The sequence below is a fragment of the Diorhabda carinulata genome, chromosome 10 (assembly GCF_026250575.1).
Source record: "Diorhabda carinulata isolate Delta chromosome 10, icDioCari1.1, whole genome shotgun sequence".
Taxonomy (NCBI): domain Eukaryota; kingdom Metazoa; phylum Arthropoda; class Insecta; order Coleoptera; family Chrysomelidae; genus Diorhabda; species Diorhabda carinulata.
Genome location: NC_079469.1, coordinates 7,287,226 through 7,302,654, shown reverse-complemented (window position 1 = coordinate 7,302,654; position 15,429 = coordinate 7,287,226). Strand labels below are relative to the sequence as shown.

The 15,429-nt window shown below is 31.3% G+C and overlaps 1 protein-coding gene across 1 annotated transcript in view; it reads right to left on the bottom strand.

The window, feature by feature from the left end:
- LOC130898484 (voltage-dependent calcium channel gamma-5 subunit-like) overlaps window positions 1-15,429 on the bottom strand; it is a 262,875-nt gene that overhangs the window by 195,079 nt on the left and 52,367 nt on the right. The gene's annotated exons all lie outside the window — the stretch shown is intronic.

Below are 15,429 nucleotides of genomic sequence, written 5' to 3'. Positions count from 1 at the left end.
CGAAGGCCCCAACACAGGTGTGAATAAAAAGTAGGGTGTTGCATACGATTCAACATCTTAGTAGTAGTTTATGAACATTTTTGGGGTGCAGTTCATTTTTACTCGTGCGTCGATCTTCATCGTGTTTCGTGACTTTTGAAATAACCACCTGAAAATGGTCACTCTTGGTCTAATAGTGTTTGGCAAAATTGAACGATGTATGATAATATAATAGGAACAGAAGAAGTAGGTGAATTGAAAAATAACCTGAATGGGAGAAGAGAACATATAGAATCAAAGATATTCGAATAAACAGCTGTTCAAAAGCTGAGGATATTGAGTGAATTCGATTATAAAAGCTAAACCAAACAAATTTAATATTAAATAAAAAACAAACCATAAAGTTATTTCTTTCAATACTAGAATACTGAAAATTGGATAAAGTACTAATGCAGAGTGATGAAATAAGAAAATTTAATAGAAGAGAATGTTTAAATTACAGCTAGTATGACTCCCATTTGCTCGTGTTTCAGAAACATATTCTTATGTACAAGTTGTTGCACTAAATATTATGCGATTGCTGCTCAAAGTTGTGAAAGTAGATTTCTAAGCTCCTGTATGGTGTCTGGTATAGAATAGTTGTCATTGGCTTTTTGTCATTTTCAACTAGGCCCAAGCTTGCTATATAAGGGGAAGATCAAGAAACCTTAATGGAATCCTTGATAGAAAAAGATTGTGGCAGTATATATCTGTCCGTTGATGATATTCTTTCTTGTCTACTTTGCGAAAACAATCCATAACGAGACTAATCTGTGAGGATCGCGTTCTTCCATTGATTACTCCAGTGTTGGTAGTCGAATACTCAAGATAATCTTTGCTGCCTATGCGCACATGCCAATGGAAATCTCTTTTAAACAGTTTTCTTCCCAGAGGGTATTATTGGAATTTTTACGAGCCGTAAATACCAGTGATTATTGTAAATCTGGGTTTTGTACTTCTTTGTCTGCAGCAGTTTCCTGGAACCGATTAAACTTCCTCGAAATTATACTTCGAATAATTGAATAGCTCTAGAAAATTCTTCGATAGTCAATTTTCTTCTTGGTGTTATTAAAATTGATCTCACCGTTTAAAAATTTTGTATACCCTTCCAATATTTTTAAACAAATAAAAATAAGCAGTTCATAATTCAGACGGGTTATCAAATATCAAAAAATTCTTAACATTAATACCAAAAAAATCCTTTATTTTGTCTCTAAAAACATAATATTTGGCGAGTACCGTGGGGACTCATTTTGTTAATATCCTCTAAATGGTACTGGTGGTTTGTAATTGTTGAGGACGAACGTAGTGATAAATGGAAACGAAATGAATTTAACAAAATTCACAGAGAGATGATTATTTATATCAAACAGTTACTGAAAATTAAAATGCTTAGGGAATACAAGAACTCATCAATTTTGTAAATAGTTATAGAAAATTCCAATAAATAATCTTTAGAAATATCCTAAACTTAGTGTATATATAAGGTGTTTCAAAAAAAGGCTATCCCGTCTCTAGAATAGTTTGAAAACTGAAAAATATTGGTAACGCCATCCCTATAGATGAGAGATAATATCCATACATAATATACACATTTTTTACAATTTTGCCCCAACTACTGGCAACATTGTATTAAAATTTTATATGAAGTTCACTTGAAATTTTGCTTAATAAATCCAATACTACTAGCGCCCTCTATGAGAGTCGGACATAAAAACAAAATCATTGGATGTATCAGCTTCGAAAACATATTCTTTCACTACAATGTTGCCAGTAGTTGCGGTAAAATCGTAAAAAATCTGTAAACTTTTTTTTCGTCAACGCCCTTTATCTTGAATACCGATGGCGTTACGAAAATTTTTTACTAAGCAACCCCAAATATTTTTCAGCTTTCTAGCTATCCTAGAAACGGGATCACCTATTTTTGGAAACATTCTATTTGACTAAAGTGAATAGAGACGAATATGTACGATAATTTCTCAATCACTGCAAAAAATGCTTTTACAAAAGCTTGTTTTGCAATACTTTGGTATTGTTAATATACAGAACACACTATAAGGAGCAGGTTTCAGTTGAAGCTTGGGAATTACCACAGCTTTAAAGCATGAAAATCTCTTTCAAAATGGAAAGATAATTCGTTGTTTTCAATGTTCCTGTAATATCAATTAATTGAAGCAGTTTCCTATTAGCCTGAAATTAAAATTCTAATCACAGAATCGTTCATGTGAAAATGAGCTTTTTCTGGAAAGTAGAAACTATTAAAACCTTAATTCAAAATGTGTTGATTCTAATTCTGCATACTATGAATCTAGTATGGCAGCAAGAATTCATTGCTTCAAGTAGTAAAATCACGTTTAATTGGTAGCTTATATTTCAGTATTTTATTAAAATCGGAAATCAAACTGAAGCAGTGTAAGCTAATCATTATATCTACGAATACACTCTTTAATATTCTTTGCAAATGGTGTTTTGATTGGGGCCTTAACCCACTCTTATAAGTAACCTTGTATATAGAAATTGTAAGTGTTATAACAATTTTAGTAGAAAAGCAATCGAGGGTCATTGAAATGATGATTTAAACACCTATCTAAAAGTGTTATTTTAGATTGATATGATGTCTCTGCCTTCATTTTTACCCAAATTGATAGTAAAGTCGCACGTTATACTGATAAAGATAAGAAAAAACGAGTGCCACTTCACGTATCCAAAAAATAATGACTTCCATATTAGAATAAGTATAAGATAACCTACTAAAATATATTTAAAAAATCTTTCTCCAATTGAGAAACAATCTAATAAATATATATACTGACAAATATCTTGGCAATAATAGGTCTGAAAATGATGTCGGGCTCAAATTTTTGAATAATTGGGAACGACATAACATAAATTTTTCTCATTATAGTACGTCTTTAGCACTCGTAATAGAACTGATATAAATTTTCAAAAGTGGAATATTTTTACTTTGCACCCATTTCTTCTTGCAACGTGCCAATTTCTTGCTTACGTCACCAGCGCCGATTGAGTTTTGCCCGACAAACTACAGCAACATCTACACTACGTTGTTTTGTTTTACAATCTTCTCGCGTCGTATTTTTAGTTGTATTTATTGTTAGGATGTCGAAGCCTAAGTCTACAAAGATTCGTTAAAAATATAGTAATGTAACGAATCTAACTAACATCACTATTACTGCACCAAATAAATTATTTTTAAGTATCCCTAAGGAAGAGTGATGTGATACAAAGAAAGGCACAATAAAAGGAATACTATTTGATCATAATTATAATGGGTTTTGTTACTTTTTACTTTCATTTTTCAATTTTCAAAACTTATGACAATAACTTACGTATTATTGTAAATATAAAGTAGTAGTTTTAGAATGTTTTTTTGCATTGGCCTGGCGAACAGACTAAATCTAACCCGAATGTTGTTGAAGAGAAAAAAGGGCACCAATTTTAATTAATGAAATCAACATTTAACATGGAGCAAATTTCACCTCTGGAGTATTTTTTTCAGTATATAATAAAATCGATCTGGTACAGTACGGACATATTCATTTTTCATGTAAGTTTGTTGACTCCTATTGCTAGTTATCAGGCATTTACTAAATCAAACACCTTTCTACTCAAACACCATAAGTTTAAAGTTTAAACTTGAACACTCGGTATCTCATAATTACGAGGATCCGTGCAAACGGAATCTTCTTGTTTTTGCAACCAGAATATGACATTATATCTATCTGTCTGTTTCATCCCACTGATTTTATTACAAATGAATCTATTTAAGTTAGAAGTTAGAATTGAAAAAACAAATTAACTTTTTGTCGTCAAAATAGCACTTTAGCTAGTAACATTTGTCAAACACACCGGCTGCTTTCCTACACAATCGGCGCTGATGACGTGATACTATTTGGAACGGATCTCGGGTGGTGAAAAAGTATATTCAGCCTTCTAAAATTTGTAATTTTGTTAATACTAATCCTATCGACTTGAAAAAAATGGATGTAGATAGGGTCTATACGTCACTTGAATTTCAAAGTTTATTGTTGATATTTTGAAGAAACTCTAGGTTTCCATTAACTTCAAATAGACAAAAATAACAAGCAACCTCTTAGTTAAAGGTAACAATTCAAGTTGAATGCTAAACAGGCCGGGATACGCAATAGATCAATAGGTCAAAGTGTTAGCGATGTAAATTCACGACCTTACTCCCTAGATCATCTAATTTAATATAAGGATTCAAATATATTCACGTTTTCTCGAGATATTTTGACATCAACAAATACATTGAATGAAATATGTTTTCCAAATATAGGAATCATAATAATTCTGCTTCAGTTCAGTCAAGATTAATAACAATTATTGTCGTTCGCATGGCATAATGTTACAAAGAGGAACATTAAATACTAACGTAACATTCCGGAAGGAAATCTAAATCATAAACGTTCCGCGACGGGATGGCACAGTATCCATGTTCTTGTTGTAGTCATTATCTTGTGTATTCGATCTTAATGTTAGTTGTTAAATAGTTTCCCGACAGTCTATTTGTAACCAGCCTTGCTAATTCAAAATGAATAATTTATATTGTCATGGTGGTGGAATGGTAAATGTTATCAAATCTGAAAAGGAGGAAAGAATTTGAAGGGGCGCATTCATCGTGGATTTTCTTGACTGCAAACATTTGAAAAAGTAGGAAATAAACATAAAGGTTGAGACAGTAATAAAAAAACGTTTACAATTTTCAAAATATACATGTTTTAGCATGTATAGTTTTTTGTATTGATAGCGAATATTCCCTTGGGAACAAAGTACAGTTATGTAAGTTTGTATTGAGAATATATGAACTTATGATGTCAAGACTATGACAGTCCATATCTTATATCCTTAAGGTTGCTTGACATAATGCAATACAACGTGCAATGCAATGCAAGACGCAATATTTCTTGACCAAAAGCATGCGCAGACAAAATTCATCTGATTGTTTCATGTAAGAACTTGACATTTTGTGCAATTTTTCTGGCATGCAAGTTGCAATCTAGTTACTTTTGGGTTCAGATCAGCTGACTTTCGTGAAACTTTGTTATTTTCATTGTTAAAGTTGTACAAAATATATGTATAAAATTTGAGGTTAGGAATTATTTACTTTTACTGTTTGCAGAGACTTGCATGAAATTTTTGCACGTTGTATCGCATGATGTCAAGCGGCCTTTAAACAAGCAATTCTTTTATATCTATATATATAATCTGAATTTTGGAAACCACTCCATATATTTTCAAGGAATTTAGTATACAGGGGACTTCGGGGGCGACCAATCTATCTAGCTACGATTTATTCATAGAAAATGTCGTTCCATTCGGGTTACTAATAATTTTTTTACTAGAATAAAATAAAATAAGAAAAAGATGGCGTATGGATAATTCAAATGCTTTCACATAAACATAAATTGCTTGGCCAATGTAATTAAAATTAATGATGATATAGTTGCCAAACTTCCTGGAGATTACAAAGTCTACTTTTGCCATAACGCAAAAGAAGCTCAATCTGAAGGAGTAGTTGAATTTACAACAAAATTTCTCAATTGTGTAATTATTTCAGACCTGCCACCAAACAACCTACATTGAAAAAAAAAATTGTTGCCGACTATACTCATAAGACTCATGGTAACAAGGCAAATTACCGATTTTTTTGGGTTGACTTAAAGTCAAGTCCAGTCTTCATGCATGGAATGTAAAAGTGATATCAGACGGTTCACTTTTCGGTTAATTCGGATGAATGATCACTCTAGTGAATGTTCTCATTTTTTCATTCCATGCTCGCAAGAATCACAATCATTTCCTCGAATATATCATCAAACGAACTCGAGTGAACGTTCTCTCTTCGTGTTCATACGTTTCATTTTTCGTTAATTCGGAGTGCGAGTGATTGATGCCGAATGCCGAAATCCAACATCGCTGGATTGGTTCACTAATAAATGCATTTATATCTTTTCATTTATTGTCTAGACATTCTTAATGTAAGATGCTGAATGAAAGATAGAAATGAATAAAAAGTGAACCGTCTGATATCACCTTTACATGTAGCATTATCTAGAATTAGGCGACTGACGATGTTCAACATTAAGCATTATCAGAAGAGTTATAATTAAAAAATATGATTTAACTAAAATATTCAGGAGCCAAATAATTTGATATCGAACTAATTGAACTCGTGATTTTTTATTTAAATGTTCATATTTTTTTATTCTTATGTCGTTAAGATCGAAAAATACTATTTTCACAATAAGGAACAGCTTAAGAATATTCAGACACAAATTGATTAATATAAAACTTAACTTTTTCCAAATATTGTCAATATGTATGTATCGTAATTTCAAAAAAATTCCATAATATATTTTTAATTCCCTATATATTTGCCATCTATAATAATTATTATAATAGGCAAATTGTGTGATACAATTCAGTTGACATCCTCGACTGGAATCAGTGATTACTATCTCTTACAGCTATAATTAATAACGAGATTAATCAATTTTGTCTATTGGGAATACACTAACAATCGTTAAAACACATTAATTAAATAGTATGGATCATGACGTTTAAGTCTGTGCTGATGGTTTTACCATGAAATTAGATGTCAGTTTATTTAGATTATATCACAATCTACGTTTATAGCTAATTTTTCAAGCATCTACAATAATTCTTAGTACTTTTATTTGGAATTGATCCACCATTTTGATATTGAAAGTGAAATCTTACTGAATACACTGTTTACACCACAATTACACTATCGTTTACTTTCAGTCTCTGAAGACGATAACTTGGTTATCGAGATTCATGTCAGACAGTGTAATTGTAAGTGTTGGTGTAGTGGTTTCAGAAATTCCAACTTAGTTGAAAGTGGAATCTGATGCCCACAGTTGGATTCTGAAGGTCCTAATCGGCTTGAGGATTGCTTTGAAGATAAGAACCTCATTTTTTATAAATATTTGAGCGAATTATTCTTGCCTAACCTTTTTTTTGAGTAAGTAAAAAAGAGGCTATTTCCAACTAATTTACATAAAGAATAGATAATTGAACTTATAAAAGTCCAGGTTTACTAATTTTAATCAAATAAAGCCAACATAAATATGAAAAAGCTAACTTTTGGCGTAATCAAAGTTGAAAAAAAAACATTTTTACTAATATAAGCTCGGAGTAGTCGATTTTCAGTGAAACTTAAGATAGAAAAGATAATTTTCACCAAAATAAACTTAAAAAGCTGTTTTGGTCCAACCTAAACATGCAGAAAAGCCATTTTGTTACCAAATTTTACTGTAAAAAACAAATATTTGACATAATTTAGGACAAGTCAATTTTAAATGGAATCCATTGTAAAAAATGTATTACTTCAGAATATCAATATTGGAATGAGGTCAGTACCATATTTTTTAGTAACAATTGAGTCTTTCTACCTGTCGATCAGTATAAATCTCTCAGTTTCGATCCCAATTGTTTGCGCTTGGTAAATATGTGCTTCCTCCAGGTAAGACGCTTATTTAGGGGCACACCTAGATGTTTGAAGTCGTCATGTTGTGGTAGTTTGATTGTTTATACTAAATTCTAGACATTTGCCTTAACCTTTGGAGAAAGTTACTTGAACAGACTTCAATTCATCTACTTTAATTAATTGATTTAGTTGATTTGATGATATAGTGGTGTCGTCTGCGAATATGGCTATGGTAGATCAGCCCTGAATAGGAGGTAGAGTAGCGGCCCTATAATAATCCTTCCAGTAACACAGAGTTTATTTTGAGCATTGTTGTTTGTTCATAAAAATAGCAGAAAGTAGCGATCTTTAAGGTAGGAGTGAAGGATTTCCTTCCAATAATTTCCAACTCGACAAAGTTTTGACTACTTGAAGTCCCAATATGTCTTGACCCCATAGTTATTCTTTTCCATGTTGCGTTATTTTCTAACATTTCTGTTGTTTCATAATCTTTGAAATCTTCTTCATTTTCTTAGTTTCTTACTCATTGAATAATAGATTCTTAGTCAACATATTTTCTAGGTTATCAAACTCTTTTCTTGGTGGAAGGATTGGATATAGGATGCAAGGATCCTTATGACTCGGGTATTTCATTTCAATGTTGACTTTGTTAACCGTATGTTTGTCGACATGATATAAATCTTGATCTCATTTATTGCAGTTTACATGTATTGTGCACTATATTCATTTTGCCATTTTTCTCCAAAATAGAAACATAAATCAAATGACTTATTTGTCAATATTGAAACTTGCATAACTACAAGTAACAGAATTCTGATTGATAGTTGAAATTTTCTCATAAAGAAACGATTGTGGAATTTCTTGCAATGATCTAATCAATTTTAAAGTTCAAGACAATTTTTGAATTCTTTTGAGCTCAAATAATAAGAGATATAGTATTATACAAACCTTATATATTATAAATCAATGCTCACGTACAACGAATGAGTATTAGAATATCTTGTTAACTTCGACCTTCTCAACGATTAGGTACCAAAGTGTTAGGTTTTTGTTTGCCCTTCTAATGAAATTTTCATTCTGATAAAGTTCAGTTTAATCTCTTGGGATTCGAGAAATGTCTTATTTTCTAGCTTTTCCTCAAATTACTATCTTGGGTTCTCGATTGTTAACAAGTTCAATTTAATTTTGATCAACATTGGAGAAACACACAGGATTAACGTTTCCTGCTTGTAGTTTCGTAAGGATTTCCAAAAGATTTTCCGCAAATAGTAGAAATATAATGTGAGACGTGTACAATGAGAATCTATTTAGCCATGTTAGGAATTTTGATGTATTCTATACGAGAAACAGCAACAACAGATCTTTATATATTCCAGAAGCTGTTTTCATTCGAGTTCCGATTTTTCAAAATTGAGTCTTCATATTTACTCTTTTCAAATCACTTTGAGATATCTATTTTCAGTAGACCGAAGACAAAGGAAAATCAGCAAATAGTTTCTGTTCGTAAAAGTGTTTTGAGGAATAGATAAATCCTTCGATATGTTTAATAAACAGAATTTTTTCACTTAAGTTTAACCTAATGCTGTATATTGCAAAATCGATATAAAGAAAACTTTAATATAGTGGTTCTATAAGGATCTTCTAAAGAAAAGTAAATTGAATTCTCATATTTCTGATGTATTTTGGTACACCCCAGAACTGTATCTTCCTCTTGGGACAGCTACATAAATAGAAGTGCTTTTGAAAAAACGATCAAGCAATTTCACTAGTATAAAGGAGATGTTTTTATATTTTTTGGAGTGAGATTATAAAAGTAACAGATAAATCCAGTAAAAATAAGAAGTTTGGAAAAAAATGTTTATAACTACTTTTCATACATTTCTAATTACATTCAAAGCGATTCTGTGGATTAATTTTTGTAAACGAATAATGTTCAAGTGCAGTTTTAGCACTTTATACAACATGTGCAACTTTGCAACTTGCAAATTTGTCGATATCTAAAGCCAAATTTGAATAAGAACTAAAATTTGAATAAGAACAGCAAGCAATACTTTGAAAAGTAGCAGTATAACTGCATAATGTTGTATAAATGTTCTGTTGTGAACTATAGAATAAAAATTATTGAATTGTGCGGTACCTCTTCTTCCGTATCATAAAATTACCAGGGTGTAGTTTGTCAGAATATGAACCGCAACTGCAATTTCGGAACTTATGCCTGTAGTCTTCAAATATTTTATTCAAAAAATCTTTTTTAAATACTTTCAATTCAGACAGACCAGATAGCTTAAGTTGTTGACCATGGCACTTTAAAGGTTGAGGCTGCCTTCACACAATCTGAGGTTTTGTCGTTAACGAATCAATAGTAGAAAATACCTATGGGTCTTTAAAGAACTTTCTGAATATTAATTAGGGTGCAGTATATATCACATTTATCGATTCCAAAGAAGAATTTGACTCAATTAACAAAAAAAATGATATAGAATAGTATGAGGAGAAAACGGATCTCCTGAAAAATAATAGACAGGCACGTACTACACGAAAAAGTAGTAGAAAAGGTTCAAATACACGTAAGAATATTGGATGCATTTGGAGTGAAACTATGGGATAATTTTATTTCATTTTTGGTTATATCGGTGGTAGATATGTTGATGAAAACAATAAAAAATAAGAGCCATAAATTGGAGACAATGATTGGCAAGAGAAACCTACAATTTCAGGTTTTATTCCAAAGTAGCCTCAGTATATTATATATAAATATCAATTACATCTATGAAATCTGTCAGTATATTCAAAACAATTTAACAAACCCTCGATTTATTCAAATATCGGCTCCTTTTGACGTATTTTCAAATGGCAAAACCAAAATTTCAATAAATACTCAGTCATTATAGTTGATGATACAAGGACAAATTACTAGAAGTCAGATTTACGTGGGATAACACAATAGATATGAAGATTAGTGCAAGAAAAGCCGACTTTACAGATTATGATCTGAATAAGACAATATTCGGAACAAAAGCAGTTGGTGAATATATGAGAATAAAGTTGAGCAACTCAAAAACTCTCTCCACCATAATGTGTAGAAGTGAAAATTATGCGTTGAACACAGCAACAGAATAAAATAATAGCAGCTGATATGAAGCAACTAATAGAAATTGGGGGTGGATAGGACAGGTCGCAAAATAGTTGAAAGATGTTTGAGCTGGTACGAACAAATAGAAATGAAACCCCAACAATATGATATTCGAATGGTCATAAAAAGCTGTCGAACAGAAGAAGAATAATAACAATGGATATTTCAACATAGTAGCGCACGGATTCATGTCTAGAGACTCATTGGCCTTGTTCGAAGCTAGAAATATCGAACTATAGGAATGGTACTCTTTCTCCTGATACGAACCAAATGGAAAAACTATGGAAAACTATTATCTACTTTCTAGTTCAATTTTCTATTAAAGTATGTTTTCAAAAAACTGTTATTAACCAATTATAAGCTTTCGAAGTATAATACTTCATAACAATGATTTGAATAAGTTTAGATAAGTACATTTTTGATTATTTTGGTTAGAACACAGCAATATCTAAAAGGATATTTCAATAATATTACTTTGTATTAATGAGAGAATTTTTAAGATTGGTTGAGTAATTTTTGATTAGAAACAAAAAACAATCACACGTTTCTCTATATGCTACTAAAATACAGCTCGGAATTTAGTTAACAATTTCATTACGAGGATCGAAAAATTAAAAACATAAATTTCTGCTAACGATAAATAACCTGCAACTGAAAAATTTAAAATTCTAATATATCACGTATTATAATGATTTCTCGGTTAGAATGTGGAACATATATACTAGAACACTAAAAATGCAGATAGGGGGCGTTCACCGTTCTGACATTTTGATTAATATTACGAAATTTCAATTTAAAATGTGCCCTACTCTCGACATACAATTTACCTTCTAGTTACGTCCCTCATCACTGTTGGACCCCGTTTATACACTAGCTCTCCGTTACTTGATGTAAATCGTTGATGGAATGGATACACGGAGTAGATTTAAGTTATGAATACTGAGGTTCTTATTTGTCAGTTTCAACTTTATTACGTTTATTATTTCCATAGTTCGAAAGATTTTAGATTACATAAAAAATACCAAACAAATGTGAAAGTTCTAGAAATAGCTCTTTTAACCCCTACTAAATTTCCCTTTCAAATGAATTTCTATATATTTATATTTTCTCCCAGCTTTTGGGTTGAAAACAGCCGAAAACTGATTTTATATTGTCAGAGAGATTGTTAATCTGTTTGCACTAATCGGTAAAGTTTTATTGGATAGCTTTAACATTAATAAGATGTGAAATTTCATTTAATTTATGACTTAATCTTTCCTTAGTCTTGTCCAATTTTATTTAGAAATATCTTGCTTCCAGAGCATCTGTATTTTAGCTGTATATTACTTCGGTTTTATAGTACGACGTGTAGCTATTAATTGAAGTGATTAGTGATTTCCATTGTTTGAAATAGTGCAGAAAAACTTTTTGCGTAACTTTCTTCAGGATGCGCGTCGCTTTTTCTTTTTCAGCTTCAGCTTCAACATCAGACGTTATTACCTTACAATGATTTCAATGAGAATTTATATTTTCACAAGCATTAATACTATCAAAATTCCCCAGAAATCTCAATTAATTATAGTAAGTAAAATTTTATTATTGTTATACATTTAGACATATTTCTTATATTGTATTTGACCATAATTTCAGTCCCAGACCATGAATACATAAGTATTCGAAAGCTCGAAAAATTTATCAAAGTTAGTCCACTTTGGTGTTTCCTTGCCACGTTACCAATAAGAAACCGCTTCTATTAGTTATCCTATCATTGACGTGATTGGATACATTTACAAGTAATACAAGTATTGTCATTAATAAACTAATATATCTCATTTAGGAAATCAGAAAAATACATCTTTGGCTATAGTATATCCATCTACATTATCTATACTGTATTATACCTCTTCAGTATTTCCGAAAAATAAGCTTACACCAGGTAAAAATCACTTTAATATTCTCAATGTGCATTCGAGCATCGAAACCAATAAAATTTCAAGTCATTTCTATGTTTTAGCAGTTGGAGTATCTCCATTTTTAGTCATTCTATATGTTTCAAATGGACTCATTATTTTTAAGAGGCGTTTAAGTGCCTCCTGTAAAGTTTGAACATGTTACTTATCTTCTTTTATGCGTATCCGCTTGTGAAACGACTGAAATCGATATAAATAGAAGTGGATCAGATACTCATTTTCAATATTTTATCACATAGATAGTAGAATCCAATTAGCAAGAATTCATTGCGAATAATTATTTGGTTCCAGTCGATAACGTTATAAGAAAACTTATTTGTCCATGTAGTGTAACACTATTTGTCGTATTACTATTTTCATAAGTGGCCTCAAAAACTTTTCGATCATCTTCATGTTGATTCCACGATCATTTGAGATAAAACTTTTTGTTGGGGAATTCCTTCTCCTATCATACTATTTTCTTTGGTACAAGTTTTTTCTTATGAGTGTGTAGTAATAGAGTATTTGAAATCTCATCCGGATTTTTTGAATGTAGCAACTATGTTGTCTTATATATCTATTTTTCTAAGAATATCTATGTTCTCTGAGAAATTCTGACAATCCTTCTCATAACTAACTTATCATCTTCAAAGACTAAGAAGAAACTGTAAGACTTTCCATGATCTTTGGATAACTACTAAACTTTCATAAGCGGTGACTTTACGACGCTTCCTCGACTGCCTTCTCTACTCCAGACTCCACTCCAGCTGTTATTGTTTTCCCTTTTCTTAAGCAGAGTGTTGTATTTTCACATCCCCACAACTTAGTTATTGTGACACAAAAAATAGCAAATCGTGCAAATTTATAATAGATAGTGACCAGATGAATTGGAATTGATTTCAAAAACATTATTTCTGTTTTTTTTGCTCATAATAATTACGAACAGCTTAATCAGAGAATTCAGAAACGGCAAAATTTTATCAAAATGAGGATTATAATATTTTTTTTACAAATGCAAAAGTAGTGCACTATAAAACATGATTAGTAGGTTATTTTGTAGACCGATAACCCAGCTTATCTATAAAAAGTTCAGCTTTAGTTTCTGAAGACGATAATTTGGTTATTGAAACGCACATCAGTCAGACATTCTCAACGATTTGAGAAATTCTAATATTTTTGCTTTATGTCTTCTGTGAGCCGGTAGTACTTTATATAGCCTATATTGAAAGAGCTCAATAATACAGTAGAACCTCTATAACTCGAACTCCAAGAGAGAGATACAGAACAATTCTGTTAGAATTATGGAGTTATGGAGTTCTCAGGTTATAGAGGATTTTGGATTAGGTGACAACTGGCTTTGAGTTAGAGAGGGAGTTAGGGAGCAGAAAGGAAAAAATCAAAAACGTTTACATATAAATTCAAATTACATGAACATATTTATTCCAAAAATTCCAAAAAGTCAGTTTCTTATATTTTTGCTTCAAATAAGGTTGTTCTTTATCTATAGCATCGTCTAGAATACATTGATCAACAAATTCTTTTTCTTCTGAGTCACTTGTTTGCTCTATAAAATTACGTGAAATATTTAGTGCTATTCTCGCCTCTCTAATGGAAACCAATTGGGTGCATAGTAGATTATTTAGATCTACTGTGTCATCTTCATTTATTTCTTTATTCTGAGATACTGAATTAAGAATCTCTTCGTCTGATAATATTGCCGCAGTCATTACTTCATAGTCATAATAATAAAGTCTTTGAAACATACCCAGGCGCTACTGTATTTCATTCTTCAGGAGTTTTTATCTTCTTCTTCGATCATTGACGAAGAAAAACCACAGGTAACAAAACGGATTTCTATAGTAGTAGCAGTCACATTTCGCCAAGCTTTATTAGTCATTCGCATTGCTTGGAATACATCTACACGAGAATCTTTCTTTTCTTCCATATTTTACAACATATTCCTAACAACTTATTTATGGTATGACTTAAAGCTTTTGATGATGCCCTGATCCATCGGTTGCAATGTGTTGTTAAGAGGTGAAAACTCGATTTTTATTGATTTCATTGATGGTATATTGTTTTGTACCGTACAATTATCAATGAATAATGAGATATTTCTTCTTTCTTCAGTCATTTTCTTATCGATGGCCAGTTTCAGAAGATTTCAGAAGTCATCCGTGCTTCACTACTCTATTACTACTACATTTTGAGAAACAGCGAGGTTTTTCTGATTTTCTGATAGGTAAATGTGAGAGTTTTTCTGTATCTGTCATGTTTGCACCAAGTAAAACTGTTGAACGTTTTTGCTATCCTTTCTATCATTGAATTAATCATGAATGAAAGTTAGAGTTACATCAGAGAGACATTTAAAAAATAGACTTGTTTCATCTATATTGAATAGGTTTTTAAGCTCATAATCACGTTACAAACCTATCAGTTTTTCGCTTGTCCATTTGTGCCAAGCTACAAGATATACACTTGAATTAACCCCACAAACTTTTTTAAACAAGGTCATGCCTACGCTTAAACTTCTCCATCTATCTATTGCTTGCTCTAAAATCATAATATCGTAAATACTTCGTATACATTTCACCTTTTTTGGTAATAATGACTTATAATGCTTATATTTCCACGACGACTGTTTAAATCGTTTCAATAAGCACTCCTCCAAGCTCAGGGAATCCGCCGTGTTTTTCTTGACAAGCTTTGACCACTCTCAACTTCTTTCATTATATCTAATTCATTCTTTATGATCGTTGAAATAGTACTTAATGATATACCAAAATATTTTCATCAATTATTTTTTTGACTAATCCTCTTCAGCAAGACTCAAGGTTTTTAATTTATGTTAGTTAATTACTGAT